The sequence below is a fragment of the Onychostruthus taczanowskii genome, unplaced genomic scaffold (genome assembly GCF_017590055.1).
Source record: "Onychostruthus taczanowskii isolate IOZ18803 unplaced genomic scaffold, ASM1759005v1 scaffold58, whole genome shotgun sequence".
Lineage (NCBI taxonomy): Eukaryota > Metazoa > Chordata > Aves > Passeriformes > Passeridae > Onychostruthus > Onychostruthus taczanowskii.
This window is the reverse complement of record NW_024503457.1, coordinates 2,565,465-2,584,468: the sequence shown is the minus strand read 5'-3', so window position 1 is coordinate 2,584,468 and position 19,004 is coordinate 2,565,465. Positions and strand designations below refer to the sequence as shown.

Sequence of the window (19,004 nt, the reverse complement as noted above, 5' to 3'; positions counted from 1 at the left end):
AAAAAAAAAAAAAAAAAAAAACCCCCACAAAAAAAAAAAAAAAAAAAACCACCAAAAACATACCCCACCAAAACAAAAACAAACAAACAAGAAAAAACCCTGCTGACAACTTACACCCTTCTCCCATCTTAGTGGAGGTTTGCTCATTTCACAATATATCTGAAAATTTTGACGGAGTAAGAAAATCAAGTCAGAGAAATCAAGCCAGGGAAAACAATCTACTCCAGGTTTTCAAGGGAAGTCAGACTTGCATGTGGCCTGTAATCTTTATTCTAGTAATTATGGACAAATCAGCTGTGGAACTGACTCTCAAAATTTATCTTGATGTTAAAAAGAGTAACTTCTCATTCAGTGACACTGGATGGCAAACAACACCTCTCCACTATACAGCGCTCCCAATTCTTCAATTGCAAAAATCAAAGCTGGATTTTGAGATCCAAATATCAAGCCAAACTATTTTTATAACACAATATAATACCAAATAATAAGGTCTGCATACTAAATTACTTCTATAATACTGGCATAACCCACTTTTCTAATCACAGCAGAAGCACAGCATGAATTCAAACCTGCACATCCCTACAGCTCTGTATACCTAAAAATAAAAACACTTCGGTATTACTTTGCAAATATTAAGATTTGTCTTTTGAATAGTATGCAAGAGGTATATATAGATATTAAAAAAAGCTTTATGGAAAAAATATTTCCAATATGTCCTCAACTTCCAGGCAACTACATGTGACAAAATTCACCGTCTTGTCCATTCAATCCTTACTTTTCACCAAGAGTCAGATTAAACATTAGTAGGAATACAAGAATGAAACCATCATAAATCAGACCAGATGAGGACCCAGCTAAGCCAACTCTTTTGAAGAAACTATTTAACTATACCTTTGCTATTAAATACCACAGAATTGCCCACATGCACATATGCCTTACATAAGCGTTAAGATGAGAGGAGGAGAATGGGGTGATGCTCAGAGTGATGGCGTTTGTCTTCCCAAGTCACCACTAGGAGTGATGCAGCCTGGCTTTCCTGGAGATAGCTGAGCATCCATCTGCCTGCTCATGGGAAGTAATGGATTCACTCCTTGTTCTGCTTTGCTGCCCGCACAGCTTCAGCTGTACCCATTACAGTGCCTTTATCTGGGAGTTTTCTCTCACCTGTACCCTTGTGAATCTCTCCCCCACCCCCCCAGGGCAGAGTGAGAGTGTGGCTGCACCACAACACCACCCCAGTGGATACCATGTTCTAAAGCAGACCAGAGCAGGCTAGCAGTGACCTATAAACAACACTATCAATAACACTCCAGAGCACTCTGGCACTTTTGGTCACTGACTGCCAAGGCAGGCCAATTGCCTACGCACACCCACAGATCCTAGCTTCCCTATCCACACACCACACTAATTCCAAGCACACAAGGCTGGCTTCCCACAACTGTATATGCATTTTCTACCCTCAGATTTCAACTGGCTACATACTTTATTGATAACAATTCTATGACCTCTTCCAGGTCATAAATGAAATGTTACATAATGTGGTTAAGTAGCAATGGCAGCAAAACCCCTACAGCAAGATATACTCTGGATGGTCATTCTCCATTTGGAATTATAATGAAGTTTACTAATAAGCCAGTTTTTAAACTCACTTCGTGACAGCCATTTTCACCTTTCCATCACTGACATTTCAACATCAAACAAAATGCCTTAGAGATTCATTTCATCCATACTGGCTGTTCAACTACCACATTTACCCTCTGATTCTAAACATGATTAAATTCTGCATGGACCTGCTTAAACTCCATAACATTCAAAATTACCTGAATGTATTATTAGGACCATTTTAAGTATTCTAAACCACTAACCCCCAGTGGATGGAAACTTCTGTTCAGTGTTTCTCATCTAATAGCAATAAGGAAATAAAACTAATATAACAATGCTTATCCCTCATGTCCCTGCAACAACTAGTACCTACTGAAAGGAAAAAACACTACCAGAGAGCTTGATGAAAGAAAAAGGAAATGAGAAAATAAAGCTGAGAATACATCTGGTGAGAGCAGACTACAGCATGCAGTAAGCCTGCAGCAAGATCCTTTTCTTCAAATCAGTTTTAAGGCCTCATGTAACCTTCATACTATTTTATCTCCCCTTTCTAGACTTTAAAATCAGAATCTAGTTATGGAGGAAGTATTTTTAAAATAAAGGTACTTCCCCTGATAAAGCAAAGTCTACAACTGAAGACAGGAAAAAAAAATTGGGGGTAGTTCAGCCAAGCTTTCTTCTGACACACACTTTCTTTTAACATGTCTTCTACAAACCTTAACTTGTTTCTATCCTTAAACCAGCAGAGCATCAGTAAGGCTGTATCTAACAGTCATAGCAAGAAAAGTTCATATAGTGGTTAAGAGTAAAACAGAAACGTTTTTCCATGCTAAACTACTGCCTTGAATGTACACAGGTACAGTATTCCCAGTGAGTATTAACACTTGCATCATCTGACACAAATAGGTGACAGCTTTCTTTACAGCACTGCATCACCAGCTGCAGCAGCTGAGGAGCAGCGCAGGCATCTGTGCAGCACAGATAGGGCAGCTGCTGCTAACCTCACCAGTCAGCCCAAAATAAGCTGGAAGCCTGGGCTACGTGCACTAAACCAGCAGGACACTTCCCAGCTCGGTTTTGCAGCCTCAGGCCCCTCGTGCAAAAGTTTAGGAGAACATTGGCTCGCTCAGCCGGAGGAAATGAAAGGAAATGAGCAGGGTGGCTTGACAAAGCACAGCGTGACACAGCACCGCGGCGCTCCACCTGTTCCTACTGCACACACTGCCCTGCTCTTGGCCACGGGAGCAAGAATAAAGAAGTGGTAGGGAAAAAAAGCCACTCATGTTTAGAAACAGGTGATTGCAAAAAGCACTAGGAATCCCAACACCTTTCTTTGTTGTGCCACAATCCTTGGAGCAGCTGGGAAGAGGATGTCACGGAGGCCATCCACAGTTCACCTTCCAGTGATGACATCTAATACACCCGAGCTGAAAAAAAAATCCTGTAGGTAAGCCCACAAACAAATCACAGATTTGTTCATTTATTCTCACATTAGGTCAGCTCTAAGTGGTGCTGCAGCTATTATGCAGCAGCTGCTACTCGAGCTGTGCATTATCATCTGAAAGCTGCAGCAGTAAAAGGAGAGATAAGAAAAGCAGGAAACTATGACAACTGAGAGGAAAGGAAGGGGTGAGGGGAGAAGAGATGATTACAAATGTTCTGGAAATCTCTATGAAGCATACTGTTGCCCAAATGTAGCATTGTAGAGCACAAAAGAAAGCTAAAAAAAAAAATAAGTTCCCTTTCAAAAATTAAGAGTAAGATAAAAGGAAAGGTTTGCAAATAACTGGAAAAACAGACCTGCAGTACATTACTTCTGTGCCATTTGGTAACATTTCACAAGAGAAACATCAGTGGTAAAGAATAAATAAAACTTAAGAGATGGTCTGGAATAAATTTTGGTGCTCATATAAGCCTGTTCTCAAAAGTAAAAACCAAAAACCTAACTGTACTAAAACACCACATCACCTAGAAAGCTTTAATTCCTGCAACTAGTAATGCTTTAATTCCTGAACTTTTACGACATAACATGTTATCTACAAAAACAAGCAAAACCAGCTGTAAAAATGTATACGGAAGTTTGTAGTGTCTGTGTGCACATCTGTGTGTGCATGCATCCAGATACACATTTAAAACACAAATCCAAAGAGGACAAAGGTAAAATAACCTGTTTCAGAATCTTAAAGATTTCCAGCTCCAAGAATTTTTGCCCAAACCCAAACACAAAGCACTAATGATTCTACAGAACATTAATTTCAAATACTAAACATTTTACCTAAGAAAGTGCTTCAAAGCAAACTTCTCACATACACAACCTATTTTTCATCAACAAAAGCAAAAATAGCATTTAAAAAAAGAAACACAAAGAAATGTTATGTTTCCTTTTGGAGATGAACTGTACAATTTCTTATGCTTTCCAAATCTGTTTTTAGAATATAACACTGCAAGTTAGTATCCTCAAATGAATTCTTTTGTAAGACATCATAGAATTTAGTATTTTTGAGCATAAACACCAACTACTTTGCTAGTAGTAGCAAAGCAAGATGTAATTTAAAAAGCATAAATAGAAAGATTAGTACTGCCTACACTTCTGTAAGTAAGAAAACGTAAGAACAAGCCTATTCCAAATTTCTACCCGCACAGCAAAACAAAAACTACATTTATTACACCTTCATCCTAAAACACTTTCAAATTGCTTTGTAGGTTTTGGTTTATAGATGATATCACAAAGTGATAATCTCAGCTGACACAGCATTAACACACAATTGAGTAACATGGCTTAAGGAAGCTCACACTCCTGGAACTACAGGCAAAAATAAAAGTTCTTGGAATTAAATTACCAAAGAAAATTTGATTGGGACACTGAAGCTGAGACGTCTCAGTTCTTGCCAATGTAACAGGTTACACCTACATGCTTGGCTGAAACAGCAATTGCATAAGCACCTTCTAGTGCCAATGAAGAGTGGCACTTCAACAGGAAAACTGGCCAGAAACATACCCTGAGAAATTCAGGTTATTCAGCCAGCAAAACCCATCGCTTCCATGTAAGCTAGTCTCCTAAAATAAATCAGGAAACACAGATGTGGAAATGCAGGCCAAAATGCAAAGGGAATACTGTGTCCAAGTAAGAAGACACACAGCAGTGAGAACAAAAAAAAAAAAACAAGTATACATTTGGAAACACAGACAGCTCTGCTATCAAGCAGAGTAAGCAGTCAGTGATAAAAATGGTAAAACTTAATTTTCACTAGTAACTGCACAAGGCAGTCGCTGCCACTATATCTTGTAAACAAGAGCATGGTTAAATAATTGTTTTCTTGGAGAAAACCACATGAGCAAGGTAAAGAATTTTCCCAAATGAAACAGACTGTAGAGAAGGATAGCAGCTTCTAGGTCTTACTTCTCTCCTCACAACCTTACCCGTCACAAGAACAAAGCTAACAACTACTCCAGGACTGTGATGCTGATTTTGAGAGCAGACATATCTATTTCAAGAAACCAGTGCCTTCTTGTATGAATAGTCCATTAAAGATCAATGTCACATGAGAAAGCCTGTGAAGTCAGTTTTTAGGGCTGCCTACAAGCCAGATGCTGGTAATCTGTTTGAGTATGTTTGTCAATAACTTGCAATTACAAAAAAATGGAAGATCTGGCAGATTTTGGTCTTCCAAGTCCATGTGATGTCTGCAACACTATCAACTGGGCACCTTCCCAAGACTACAATCCTTCTGAGACATGAACAACGGCAAGCAAGGGGAGTAGCTGGTCCCTTGAGTGGCTGCACTGCTTTTTAAATCATAGTATTACGTTATGATTTTGGGAAACTACTCCTCGATTCCACAGCTTCTGCTACTTCAGGCTCTGTTGGGAACTTATCCTTTCACCAGCCCCATTCAACACTGACATGATGTAGCAGCATGGAGAACATAAACCTCCCTGAATTTCAGTTTAGAGCATGTCCATCATGCCCTGTAGCACAATAGCTCACAGATCAGCATCCCACCTTCTCCTCCATAATCCTCATAGATGAACATGAAATTTTCAAGTGAAGTTACTGCAAGAGTACCTGTAAACTGTTCCCATTTTAGAGGGGAAACATACATTATGGCATCATCATTTTCATACATTCGCAATTTCTTCCTGACTTTTCTTTTTTTTTCCTGAGTAATAAGTTAAAAAGAAACAAGTTATGAAAAAGCCTTAATGAAAGAACAATCTAAAAAAAGATCTCTGGCACAAACTCCTGACCAACGCTTCATGCTAACTCAAAGTATCGGAAGCACTGAAAAGGAAAACTGACCTGAAATAGATCAGTCAGGCACAGTGGAAATCAAAATCACACGAGAGCAACAATGACAGTGATTAAGACTACCAAAACAGGATGCCCAAAGGGCCTGGCCAGGGTCTGGAAGTAGTTAATGAACATAAGCATTCAGAATTAAATCATCTCCTTCCCAATGGCTGAACTGAACACAAATATTTTAAAGCTCAGATTAAACCAGTTCCTAGGAAAGAGGAAGTGGATATATTCAGGAAATTTTCAACTAGGTTTCAAATGTCACAAAGGGAGTCTGCTTCTGGCATAGTTGAATTGTAGATTTATTTTCTACAATAAAAAAAATACACATCAGCTAAACTGTGAACATCTCCATACTCTTACCTAAAAACACAGGAAGGATGGCTTGCCACAACTGATTTCAGATGCCTTCTGTCTAGATACATGTTCTGCCAACATTTCTCAACTAATTTTTGAAGTATCAGCTTAGTTTCAAAAGCCATGCTGTATGGAGAGATGAAGAGTGGCCTATACAATGAAGCAAAAAGCTTAATTTATACAATGAAAATTTTTGAGGAAAAAAAAAAACTATGAAAACCTGCTTCCAAAATAGGGATTGTTACCTGCAATCCAAATCTCCATTTGCAAGTCCAAGTACCACAGGCACACAGTAGGATTGCTGAGACAGACTTGTGTCAGAAGAGCAGTGTTCAGAGACACAGGCATGCCCAGAGCATGCCAGAGAGCAAGGGCTGGAGGTGGGTGAAAGGAGGCATCTTATTGCAAAAGATTCTGTACTACATGAGGTTATCATCTCCCTCCTAAAATAGTCTCCTGGCTGTTTTACTACACTACCACGTGCTCCAACCACAATTTAAATGCCATCACATGCTCACATTTCATCTGGAACAAATGTGTGCAGCCAAGTGATCAGATGATGCAGGGATTCAGCATCAATGGAGAATGAACTACGGACAGAGCCAGAAGCACAGACCCACTGACCTCAAGCGTGCTTATTTCCCCTGCTGCTTATCAGCTGCAAGCTCTCCTTTTGCTGTGTGCACACATACTTGTTAAAATAAACATATTAACAAAAGAAACAGGAAAATCCTTGTAGCATTAAGTATGTACTAGTAGCCAAAGAAGAAAGACTGAGGGGGAATTGATATCCTGATAACAGTCAGAATTTGACTAAATGTGATTAAACACATGTAAAAAAAAAGTGGGAGAGGGGAATAAAGATAAAGAAATACAAGAATTAAAGAAAAAAAATGAAAAAAAATAAATGTTACACCCTTCTGGTAAGGAGGGACATAATAAAAAAATCTCAATTGCTTCCTTAAGACACGGTGAAAAGTGCCAAAAAATTAAGACTAAAGGCTTACTCAATTTTCATATAACTTATGGAAACTTTCATTCAATTTAGAATCACAAAATGGAAAAGAAGTAATTCTCAAGCAGTTAGCAGAAATGAACAAGCCCCAAAACCAACATGTCATGTTTCAACTACAGTAAATTAATTTCAATACTTCCCTTTTAAAAATGGATTGAAGAACACAAAGCTGTACACAAATCCCTGAGCTACAGCTCCTCCCCAGCACACCCTTTTCCATGTCTAGGTAAAACCATTCCTGCTCAGGATCTGCAAGCCCACAGATCAGTGCAAGATTTCAGAGTAAAATCTCCGAGACCTTCTCTCACGCCACCTTATACGTTTTTCACTCAGGGGGGCCATTAAAGTAAACTCACAGAAAACTAATCCAGCAAATAGAAAGCTTGCTGCAAATTTCATGAGCTAAACCAGCCCAGTATCAGACAAGACCAGCACCTGAGCCAATGCATGGGAGAGAAATATCCTATCTGCCAGGGGGACAAAAAAAAAAAAACCAAACAGCCCCAGACACATAGCTACAGTCCAGCCACAGCAAATCATCCAGCATCATTCAGTAGTAAGTTTTTGTAAGAAATTCAAACTTAAAATTTACGGGACTATCTACAAAAATTTCCACATTCCAAACTAAGAAAAGATGGCCTCTAGCAGGTTACAAGCAACCACAAAAATTCAATCCACACCAATTCTGCTTACTCATAGTAATGTCCAGGAATTCAGTCAGAAAGAAATAAAGATAACCTCCTTTAAGAAATTAGCTATTGCAAGCATTTGACAGTTCTGATTCATCAGGTCATACACTCTATGATGGGCTTGGGTAGCCAAGCTGACAAGGGCAGCTAGAGGTGATACTGTGAGCAGCCAGGCCCAACAGTTTATCTCAATTCCTTCTCAACAGTCTCATCTCCACAGTCCAGGGTTCTCCCAGCCTCATCACCTCCCCCACTGCAGATGCCTTAACTTCAATGTCCTCTCCAAAACACAACCACTCCCTCTCCAGCCTCTCACTGGCAACACACACTGCCTCACCAGTGCTGCCTGGGCCCTGGTCCAGCATCCTGATCCAGAAAGCACATCCTGGGTTTCCTATAGCCATCTGCTGAGCACAGCAAGCCTCAGCCACCATTGTAACCATATGGTAACCATACAGAGACATCCTCATCCTATCACCCGAATGCAGCACCCAATGCTGAGGAGTCCAGGCCCATGGTGGTTGATGTCTCTATGGTCTGCCCACAGGCACAGGAGCTTGGAATCCAGTGCAAGACTCAGGTACGCTACCTACCAGTTACAACAGTTCAGGCACTGGCAAAGATTGCTTTGGTGTGAGCCCTCTTGCTAATCTAAGTGCTGCTCCTCGACAGCAAGAATTTCTAGCAGAGGGCCAAACACTCCTTTAAGCAGCAGCTAGGGATGCCATCTGTGGAACCAGGACAAGCACTTAAGAAAAATCAGTGACAGCCTATTCAGGCCCAAAACCTGCATCTCAGATTTGCCAATAAGGAAGAATAGAGAAAAGCAAATATTACATAGTAATACTTCCTCAAGGTTTTTTCCAACCTTTTGTCTCAGGGACTCTCTGCATCATTTACAAAGTGACTATAGAAATCTATAAAATCCATTTAAGACCTTTAGATGCAATTTCAACTTCTACAAAAACCACAGAAATAATTTGCACAACTCAGTTACAGGGTGAAGAATCACTTCCTTTCATTTGTTATGACCTTGCCTGGTCATAACCAATTGCTTGGTTTTTACTGAGTAACCCTCAGCTCCTGTGCAAAGAGAAACAGAAAATAACCTTTCCACTTTCTCCATGCTGCCTGTTACCAAGATCCTATTGATCTCACATACTCATCTCTTCTGTTGACAGAAGACTCAATTTATCTGCACTGCACACGGGCTCAATTCCTTCATTTTCTCGTAACAAGTTCTGTTAAGTCTTGAAATGGCAGACTATTCCATTTCCTTTAAATACAGCATTTCTCCCAGGCACTGCTGTAAATTTAATTAATCTTGATGCTAGAATTCACAGAATAGTGAGTGACCAAGCATCGCATCTTTGTGATTTGCCAGGACTCCATGACAGCTGTCAGTAAAAGAATTCAAACACTAAATTGAAATTTTAACTACAGCAAGCAACATAATACTTGGGACAGTCTCAGCAGCAAAGGAATGGAAGTCAGAAAACATGAACCAAGCCTTAAAAGATCAAGAAAGGAAAGAAGGGAAGAGGTCCCGAGATCTATAGACCAGTAAAGTAAATGCCTAAGCCTGGAAAATTATTAAAAGATGTAACAGAAAAAAAAAAAAAAAATTTGTGAGGTTGGCATAAATAGGGAAATAGAGAAGAATTAACATTGCCTTGGTAGAAGGAAGAAGCCTTTCCAAAATGCTTCTGTGCATCTTAAAGCAATTAGCCAAATATAGGGCAGTTCAGATAATACATCACATCTGAATATCCTTTGAAAAGACAACACACAAGGATTGGTTTTATTTTAAACAAAGGTCATTTGAGCTAGGAGACTTCAGAAGATTCAGAAGTGCTACAGAAGAAACAAACAGTTGTATATTAACAACTGGGTTTCACCATGAAGGGAGTACCAAAAGTGGCCAACAGAGATTCAACTTGGGAGCCACATTACTCAACATAATGTACCTGCAATTTCACACAAGGCATGGAGAGAGAACTTTAATGAGGATATTAAGTTACTTGAATTAGTCAAGACTTGAACTCACAGAACAGCCACCATACAATGTTGTCAACAGACAAACATTAAAGTGAGGGGCAAAATCAGTGCCAAAAAATGCAAAACCTACCCCAAGGCAAAATAATAGAAAAAAAAACCAAACTCCATCATTATACCAGTACAGAAATGAGTTCTCAATTAGCTATTTACACTGACAGGTAAAAGATGACCCTGAGGTAACAATCTCAGGTCATTAACCAGCCAAGTCATAGAGTCAAAGAAAAACAATACTGGAAAATTAGAGGCAACAAACAGACTTTACTATTTCTGTAGCCTAAATACAGCTGTGGTCCACTGTGACACTACAAAACAAGAAGGGCTACAGAGATGCAAACTGTTTAAACCAACTAAATCAATGCAATGGTATCCACATGAGGAAAAAGTGAACTAAATGTGTTCATCTTGGAAAGAGATGGGATGTAGTGCAGTACCCTAATGCTATATGAACTCACATATAGCATGGAGAACATCTCTGACACAGAAACAAAGGCACCCACTGCCACCAGCTGCAGCAGCTGAACAAACAAAATGAAATTATTATAAAATGCATCATTTAGACATGGAATTTACTGCCATAGGATGCTGTGAAGGTAAAGAGAGCTCAAAATAGCATTAGAAAGCTATTTAAAAAAACCACAGAAGGAGTTCCATTGAGCTGCTAAATATATAGGGTTACATCCCTGACTCCACAAGGAGCTCCTCAGCTATGGACTGTCAGAAGCTGGAAAGATTTAACAGCAGGTATCATGCTCTATTTTTACCAGCTTGTCTGGGTTTTTTACCTTTTCTTCCAAGCAACTACTACAGACCTGCATCTCCCAAGATAAGGTAATCCAGTCTTTGATCTGAACTTGCATAGTTATCCTTAGGTCATTGAAGGCAGTAAGACTATTTCTACATTTTTAAAGTCCAAAACCAAGCTAGGTAAACAGTTTTTTATGCTAGTGTAGTTATGACAAAAAATCCTTTGTAAAACACTGCTTCAGTAACAGTAATTAGCATTTATTTCCCAAATTCACAGCGCCATGTATCAAATCTGTTTCACAATTATTACAGGATTTAAAAGTTGAGCTAAGCAATTAAATTGTCGTATTAGAAGACACAGAAATATTCTGACAGCAGTTACCTCTGAGAAGACAGAGAGAACATTGTACCTAGCTCAGTCTAACCACACCCTGTTACTCCAATGGCCAGTGCTGACTCAATGCCTCCCACAGGTGTGCCCCCCATACCACTCCAGTGTGGGATCTGATCACAGACTCATGGGGTGAGTCACAGAGAGTGGCAGGGCTGTGTACTATTGGCATTACCCAATAGTATGGACTAGCAGTCCATAGCCACAGCAAAAGATGTGCAACAAACCTTGCTCACCACCAAGAGAGGCAAACACTGTAATGCTAATTCCACTAAATGCACCCCCTAAACACCGACATAAGTCTGCATCACTTCACAATTAGCTAGCAATCATGTCTAGCTGTAAATGACAGCAAGGAGATTAGCAAGAAGAAACAGTTCCAAATATCAAAAAATACTACTTCTGTGCCATAACTTATTATAAAAATCTCATGTGATAACTCATGTGTTAATGTTTCTCCCCACTTAATCTTTGCTATTTAAATACCACAAAAAAGTCAGCCTCTAGAAGAACAAGTCATGGATTATTATACTGTCCCATCTTCACAGCTGATACTGTGAAGTTTATACTAATGGGACTTCTGTGGGAGGCTCACAATTTGCAAATATGCAAAATCAAGTTTGCTGAGTTAACAATGAAGCTTCAAGTACAACTGAAACCCCTACAGGGAACCATTTAAAACTGAAACTATGATTTACATAATACTCTCAGACAGAAGGATACCAACCAAACCTCATGGATCTACAGCATCCTCAGAAACACAATTCATCATTGTAAAGCCATTAACGGCTGTAACACTGGCATTTAGCACAAGTCTCAGAAAAACCCAAATTAAGAGCACATATAAACCCTTTTCAGATTATTATTTCCATTACACTCCCCAAAAATCCCATGTAAAATTCGTGCTGAGATCACTAATGTGACTAACATCAGTCTCAAGATGTCAGCCTCTTAGCTGAGATCCAGTTATTTCCAGAGTCATGCAGCACTGGACATCTAACTTCTACAAGACACGTGGACTGCAAAACATTCTGATTACTAACACAGAATATGCCAATGCAATGAAATAGAAAAGCAAAAGGTTGCTCGTTAAAAGCAGTAACTGTGATCACAAAGATCCAGCCTCAGAGGAGCAGACTCAGACATGCTCTGTGCATGGCAAAAGGAAGCATCACATCCTGTGTGGATAATGGAGTACAATGTGCCATTCTAGAAACAGGTTAAAAAGTTAAGCAAATCTTTCCAATTGGATGCTCCAGAAGCATTAAGAAATGGAAAGACATGGTTCCAACAAAGTGGAATTCGTTACAAACCTTCATCAAAGCTATCACAAAATGGTACTGCCAGCAACTTATCTTTATGGATGACACCATTAAGAAAGTGACTTGTGTTCCAAAAAACAAAAACACAAAAAAAATCATCTTCTGTGGGTGCGAAACTCTTTCAAATACACTGCAAGAAACAATGCAAAGCAAACAAAGCACAAGTTAGGACAATACTGAAGTTTTCCAACAGATCACAACTCCTAGCGAACATTATCAAGAGAACACTCTTTTTAATCTCTAATTAGTAACAGTAGCTCTGGAAATCAACACTCACTTTTTAAAAATCTGACACAAAGTAACTATTAAGAAGCATTTCTCATTTGTTAAAAATTGACTGAATATGCTTGTTCTGTACTCTCAATCTTCCAGGCAGAATTTGTTTTGCCAGGCTTCTAAAACAGCCTGCCTTATTTTGCACTGACGGGACTGCTGCTCCATGCAACACACCTGCTAAAACAACACACATACACTGTACAGGTACAGTACATACTCCTCATATTTGTGCCATGCAACATAGTTTTAGTGTACTCCAACAATAAATCCACCCATGAAGACTGTGCTTGCAGCAGTGGTTTCCACATACCTTTTACAAGGAATTTCCTTCAGACATTCAAACCATAATCCCAAACTTGATGCCACCTTTTAAAATGGAGTTAAGCCATAATGCAATATCTGGATTGTACCAAAGAAATTCAAGTCCTGCTTCATAGCAATTCACCACCCTAAACTCCATGATTCTAGTGCTTACTGAACAATTTAATTTCCAAGTACTAGAAGCCACTGAGTCTTCCAGCATAAAGAGTATCTCCTTCCCAGTATCACCCCAACTAATGGCCAAGGTGAAAATTTCTTCAAGCCATGAGAGCAGGTGAGCAGCTGTGCTCTCTCCAAGTTGCCTGAGAGCAAGTTCTCTGAATGTCAAACAAGCCACAGCTCAATGCCTGTGAGGAGGCTGCATCTGCTTGCATAAATTCCCTCAGAGAGGCTTTTTAAAAGGCAGGAAAACAAAGGAGGAGAGAGTTTCATGCTGTGATTTCACATCCTTCATTAACTCACAAGAAGGGCACCCAAGGCTTCCTCTTCTAGACTACAAAGCCTCCCTGTTCTACAGAAGAAAAAGAAATGCACAAAGATGAAAAAAGTCATCTGTAATATTAAAACCAGCATTATTTCAAACAAACCTCAGTATATCTCACTTCAAGCATCACCACAGTTACCTGAGGGCAGACACTGCCATGAAAATATAATTATTTCCCTTGGGTCGTTTATCTAGTGAAACTACTAGTATTCAGTGGGTAGTGAGGACACTCCTTGATGAAACCTGCCTTAACTACTATCAAGAACAGACTGAACTTGAGAGCAATTACAGGCAGCAATTAGATAGTGCTGAAGCTGGATTGAATTCTTTCAGTAGTGAAGTAAAACAGTTAAGACCCTATCTGAAGGGCTGAGCATGGCAGCACATCCCTGCAATAGTTAAAGCCTCTTACAAGGCACAAGTGGAGGTCTGACAAGCTTTACCTCCAAGAGAAAGCAACTGTCCAATTCAAACCACGTAAAACAAAGGCTACATGCAGAAATGAGGAGGGAGAGCCTGCCAGACAAAGAACAACACTGACAGTAGTAAGTCTCACCTAAATTTAGGACAGTATATTTCAGCTGTCTGGGTCAATGCTGTCTTCTTTTGTATCTCTAAAGACTTGGTCCTACCCACCACAGGTTATCCTCTGGAGAGGTTTTTGTTGTTGACCACAACAGGAAGCCTCTCCATAGCTAACTTTAGCTGGGATCCACGAGACAGTGCTGAAGCCAAGGGGAGGAAAGGATTGTGTTACAGACACCTGCAGCCTTTCCATTACCCACTCGTTTCAACTACATGCTCAGCTACAAAGTTGCACTCTCCCTTTCCCCCTAGTTTTTGAGCCCATCACCCCCACTGCTGTAACAAACTGAATTGGCTGAAAACTAAATCAATACAGTTTTTTTCCTGGAATAGTTCTCAGCGTTTCAAACACCTGACCAGCACCACAGAGAGTCTACAGTAAGCAGTTGCAACAGATAGAAAAATACTTGTCTCTTTGGCCAGAAACAGCACTGACCTTGGAAACATCAGAAATCAGGGTTAGACAGCTGATGCTAAGCTAGGAATGACAGGAATGAGGAACAGAGGCAAGTCACCTAGGAAAACATTGCAGAGAGGAGGATCAGAACTCAAAACACAAGTGGAAAAACAGAGCCAACAAGAAAAAGAATGGGAGAGGAGAAACAAACAGTTACTAAGAACTTGGTGTAGAAGCCAAGTCATATCATCCCTCTGCTATCAACACTTAGAAAACACAGCAGTTGAGAACATGCCCAGCCCAACACAAAGCAGAAACCTGAGCTCACCACCACTGGCAGATAAGCTGACAGCTCAGGTGCAGAGGCTGCGATAGAGACACGGAGACACAGATCTCCCACACATCACCAAGCTGCCACAGAGAACTTGATTTCTCCCTACTTTTTTTCAAGTCTAGGATCACCTAAAGATCATCTACTATTCACTGTACAATAATCTATCCTCACACTTTGTGCCAGCCCCAGCTCCTTCTTGACCTCCACAAGGCCAATTTGGTAGGAAAGCAAGCAGGCTAGCAGGTTTATTTCTACCAGCTGACCTTCCTGCACCATCTCACCTCGGAACTTGCCAAGCACCCATGCTAGAAGATGGATGGGAAGAAATAGGTAAGTGATAGCATGTGTCACTGCTGCTCTACTGCCACAATGGTTTATCTACCCTAGGAGCACAGCCTGCTCTGCATCGTGCTCCGCACTCACAGCTCCAGCTGAGGCCCAGAGGGGCTGTGTCAAACCATAGACACTCGAGGCTGCAGCTCAAGCACCATGAAACAAGGGTAATACCACTCCTTCAGAAACCAAACCAAAGAAAAAGCACCGTGGAAAGCACTACATTCATACAGCAACTATTAATTCTGCCTCCAAACTCAAATCCAAGTCTGAGACCATCCAATGAATAAAGGAAGAGCAATGAACAGCTTTCCAGCTGGAACCAGGCAAGGTTCCTACAAAAAACTGAGCAATTACCTGTTTAGCAAAATGCACATACAGAGAGGGCCCAGTAACACTTTTTGGGTTTGGCATAGCAATTTCTTAAGTAACATCCACATCAAAAATGGAACTGAGGGTAGTGTGGCCCTCAAAAGATAAGCCTACAGTTGTTCCAGTCTTGCAATGCTTTTACAGTACAAAGTATTCCACTTACCAATTTTAAACTAAACTAATTCATAAGCTGTTTATTTACACCTGTGCAAAACAACACCAAATTACAGTGTTTTGAGCGTGTCAGTTGAAAACAACAAACTGCAGCCTTCCAGTCTCTCACTTGTGTCTCAAAGTGTACTTTCCCTGAGATTTTTTTGAGAGCTCTAAAGGCACATGTATATTCTCCTGCATTTGCTGACAACAGCTATAAATAAAATTACACGCATTCACTTAGATTTGAATGCTATAGAGACATTTGAAATACCTCTACCAAGAAATATTAACAAAAAAAAATTAAGCGATAAGCCATCTTAATAAGCAAGTACAGGCAGGAAACAACTAGCTGACTGGCATCCTCAAAACTGCAGAGCCCTCCAAGCCAACTAATTAACTTAGGCCATAAATAATACGTAGATGTGGTCAATTTAACTATCAGCAGTTTACAATATCAAAGTCAGGTAATTACTACAACTTTGTATTTTAACAATGAAGAATTCTCTTTCAGTTTTACTGCCAAGTACAGAAAATAACTTTAGCTGCATTTATCCGTGAAATTTATCTTTTGCAAAATGTTCATGTGACACCAGGATGAAGAACTAGCCTAAGGCAAAGGGTGTGAAAATGCATTTTCTTGTAATTTACTTTATGCTGCTCACAAGCCCACAGGGTGGATGGATTTAAATGGCCTATTCAAATAATGATTAGATTAGTATAGATTAACATCCTGTTCCACATTTGTAATTCAAACACTTTCCTAAACCTTTAGCATCAATATTAAGAGAAAAAAAAGTGAGCGACTACCCTATCTCCATACACTTAAATGCTTTAACATACATTATTTAAATGCTTTAACAACAAAGACTATGACAAACTATGTCATAATTTCTGCAGAGGCTTGCTTTTAGACAAAACATGGTAATTTCCTAAAGTATACATTTTGAGGACACCCTATGAAGCTAATAAAAGTATAGAACATGCAAAAAAAAAAAAAAAAGGCATTTCAATGTGTTTTAAACAGTAAACCAGTTAATTTAACAAGTAGGAATCTTTGTACCTGATGATTTAAAACCAAGTGCTTCCAGGCACCTTCTGCTAAGAGACTTAAGAATTCACAACTGTCTTTTTCTTACCTCATTTCTATTCATTAATTAAGTGAACATGTGTGGGGGTGTGATAAATTCCACTCCCTCTCCCACTCTCTTTGCTTTATACTGACTGAATGAACCTCAAAACATTTGAAGAATAGGCTGCTCCAGTTAAAAAGTATGTAAAGGTCTATTTATTTTAGACTGTGTTGCTGCTGTCAAAAGAGGACACCCCAGACTGTTCCCTTCTCCTTTGAGTCCTCTGTGCCAGCCACTCAACCAATCCAGTTCTGAGGGTCAGTCACAACTGGGAGAAAAACCTAACACACATATTGGCAGGGAAGCAACGAACAATTTACTGGGAGTCTGTCCGATCATCTGAAAACAAAGCAAGCTGTATTTCTACTCCCATTTCTTTAGAAATAATCATGAAACAATGTAAACTCATCTAGATGATGTAAAAATAATACAGAGACAATACACACTTGCTGAGAGAGGTTACAACTCTGTTAGGAAAGTAAAAAATGGAACTGACTGATACTTTGCTGGAGTGCTTCCTTTGCAACTCACGTTGATCTAAACCAATGTGCCCATCTCTGCCATGCTCAGTCACTGCCAGGCAGGTGAGCAACAAGAAAACAGATATCCAGAGTACCCATTCTTGAAATTTTTTGGAGGGAACTTAAACAAGGGGAGAGGGAGAGGAAACAAGAGCTAATTTAATTAAAGCTAGGGCAGTGGTTCGGTTTTCAGCAGTACTTGCCTAGGAGAATTGCTTTTGCTGGCACTTCCAGCCAACATTCTCCTGAAAACATCATGCAAAACAGGGATTGCTGTGAAGCAAGAGTGGACATCACATGGAGAAGACTTGACCAGGCAGGAATCCTGCAAGTTACTTAACAAGTATATATCTGGCAAAAATTATTAAGCATATCATCACCATATTCTCACTAACCATCACTAGTCCTCTCTCTGATAAGTCTTCTATCCTCCTCAAGGAAAACACCAGGGTAGGGGATAGAAAATAGGAGTGGAGAGCATGGGAATATTTTTTTTAAAAATCTCAGCACTAGCAGGAGAGGATCTGTGAAGATGCCCTTACATCAGCTAGTAATAGCATATATTTGTTTTTGGGTTCCCTCACCTCTAGTTTTTCCTTTATTATTTCACAGCCTAAGGCAGCTGCACCACTACCTTTCATAGGGCTGCTAAAGCAAGTAGCATTGAGGATTTGTATCAAAGGAGCTTGGCTCAGTATTTAATGTTTTATTTGTAAACTGGACTCAAAAGCAACTGCTACTTAACAGTTTCTAAACACTCCATTCAAAGAAGTGTGGCCAACAACAGTCAAAAAATTGGAAGAAGTCTATGACTTCAGCTGAAGTTTGGGAAAAAAAAAGAATTAATCAGGATTTCATCTGCTAAGCACGAGCCTCTAGCCCCAGCCCCTCAGAAAGCAAAGGGTACCCCAAGAATACTCCACCCTCTCCTTGCTGGCCCCAAAAGTAAAGAGGGCAGCTCCTGGGCTGGCCACACACAGGCTCTCAGCAAAGGCTGCCAGCAGGACAGAGCCACCTCAGGACACCACTCAGGCAGACCTGAAGGAATACCCCTCTTCTTCCCAAGGCACCAGTGCTCAGGCTCGTGTGTTTATACTTGGCCCACAAGATGGCACTGACAGAAAAACTTTGCTCCCTCTTTTTTCCTCTGTCCCTGCCTCTCTGTCACCAGGCTCACCAGTGGCCCTGGACTGATTCAGAGAAGGACTGCCACCTACTGAAAACACCACATCACTTTCCCACATAGCCGAATCTCCCTCCTCACCTGCCCCCAGGTTACCCAACCAGCTGGATCCTGCTGGCTTCATCCCAGAGGAAGAGTAAGAGGCACACAGCTGAAGGCAGCTTTTTTCAGCAAAAAGAGTCCGAGGTTTTTAGCACTACAATTACCCCCATTACCTAGAATTTTTCAGTATTTCCTGAGAAACAGAAAGACCTGGGAAAAGACAGAAGTGTCAAAAAAACAAAATGCTGCTCTTCACACAAACTCCAACTCTCAGTAATACTGACAGGACCAGCCCAGTATCTGACGAAACATCTAAACACAGTTAACTATAGAGGAATAGAGGGCTCAAGCTGAAACATGCAAGTGCTAGAGCCATTTGTGTACTCAGCTGAGCA

At 40.2% G+C, this 19,004-nt stretch overlaps 1 protein-coding gene across 6 annotated transcripts in view; it reads right to left on the bottom strand.

The window, feature by feature from the left end:
* Nucleotides 1-19,004, bottom strand: part of ARHGEF7 (Rho guanine nucleotide exchange factor 7) — a 115,043-nt gene that overhangs the window by 72,302 nt on the left and 23,737 nt on the right. Inside the window, exon 1 of one of the 6 annotated variants that reach the window (XM_041418000.1) lies at nt 6,502-6,518. The exons of the other annotated variants lie outside the window; for them this stretch is intronic. The gene's annotated coding sequence lies outside the window, so the exon portion shown is untranslated. Of the gene's footprint in view, nt 1-6,501; nt 6,519-19,004 lie in introns of those variants that run through there. 6 annotated transcript variants of the gene reach the window in all.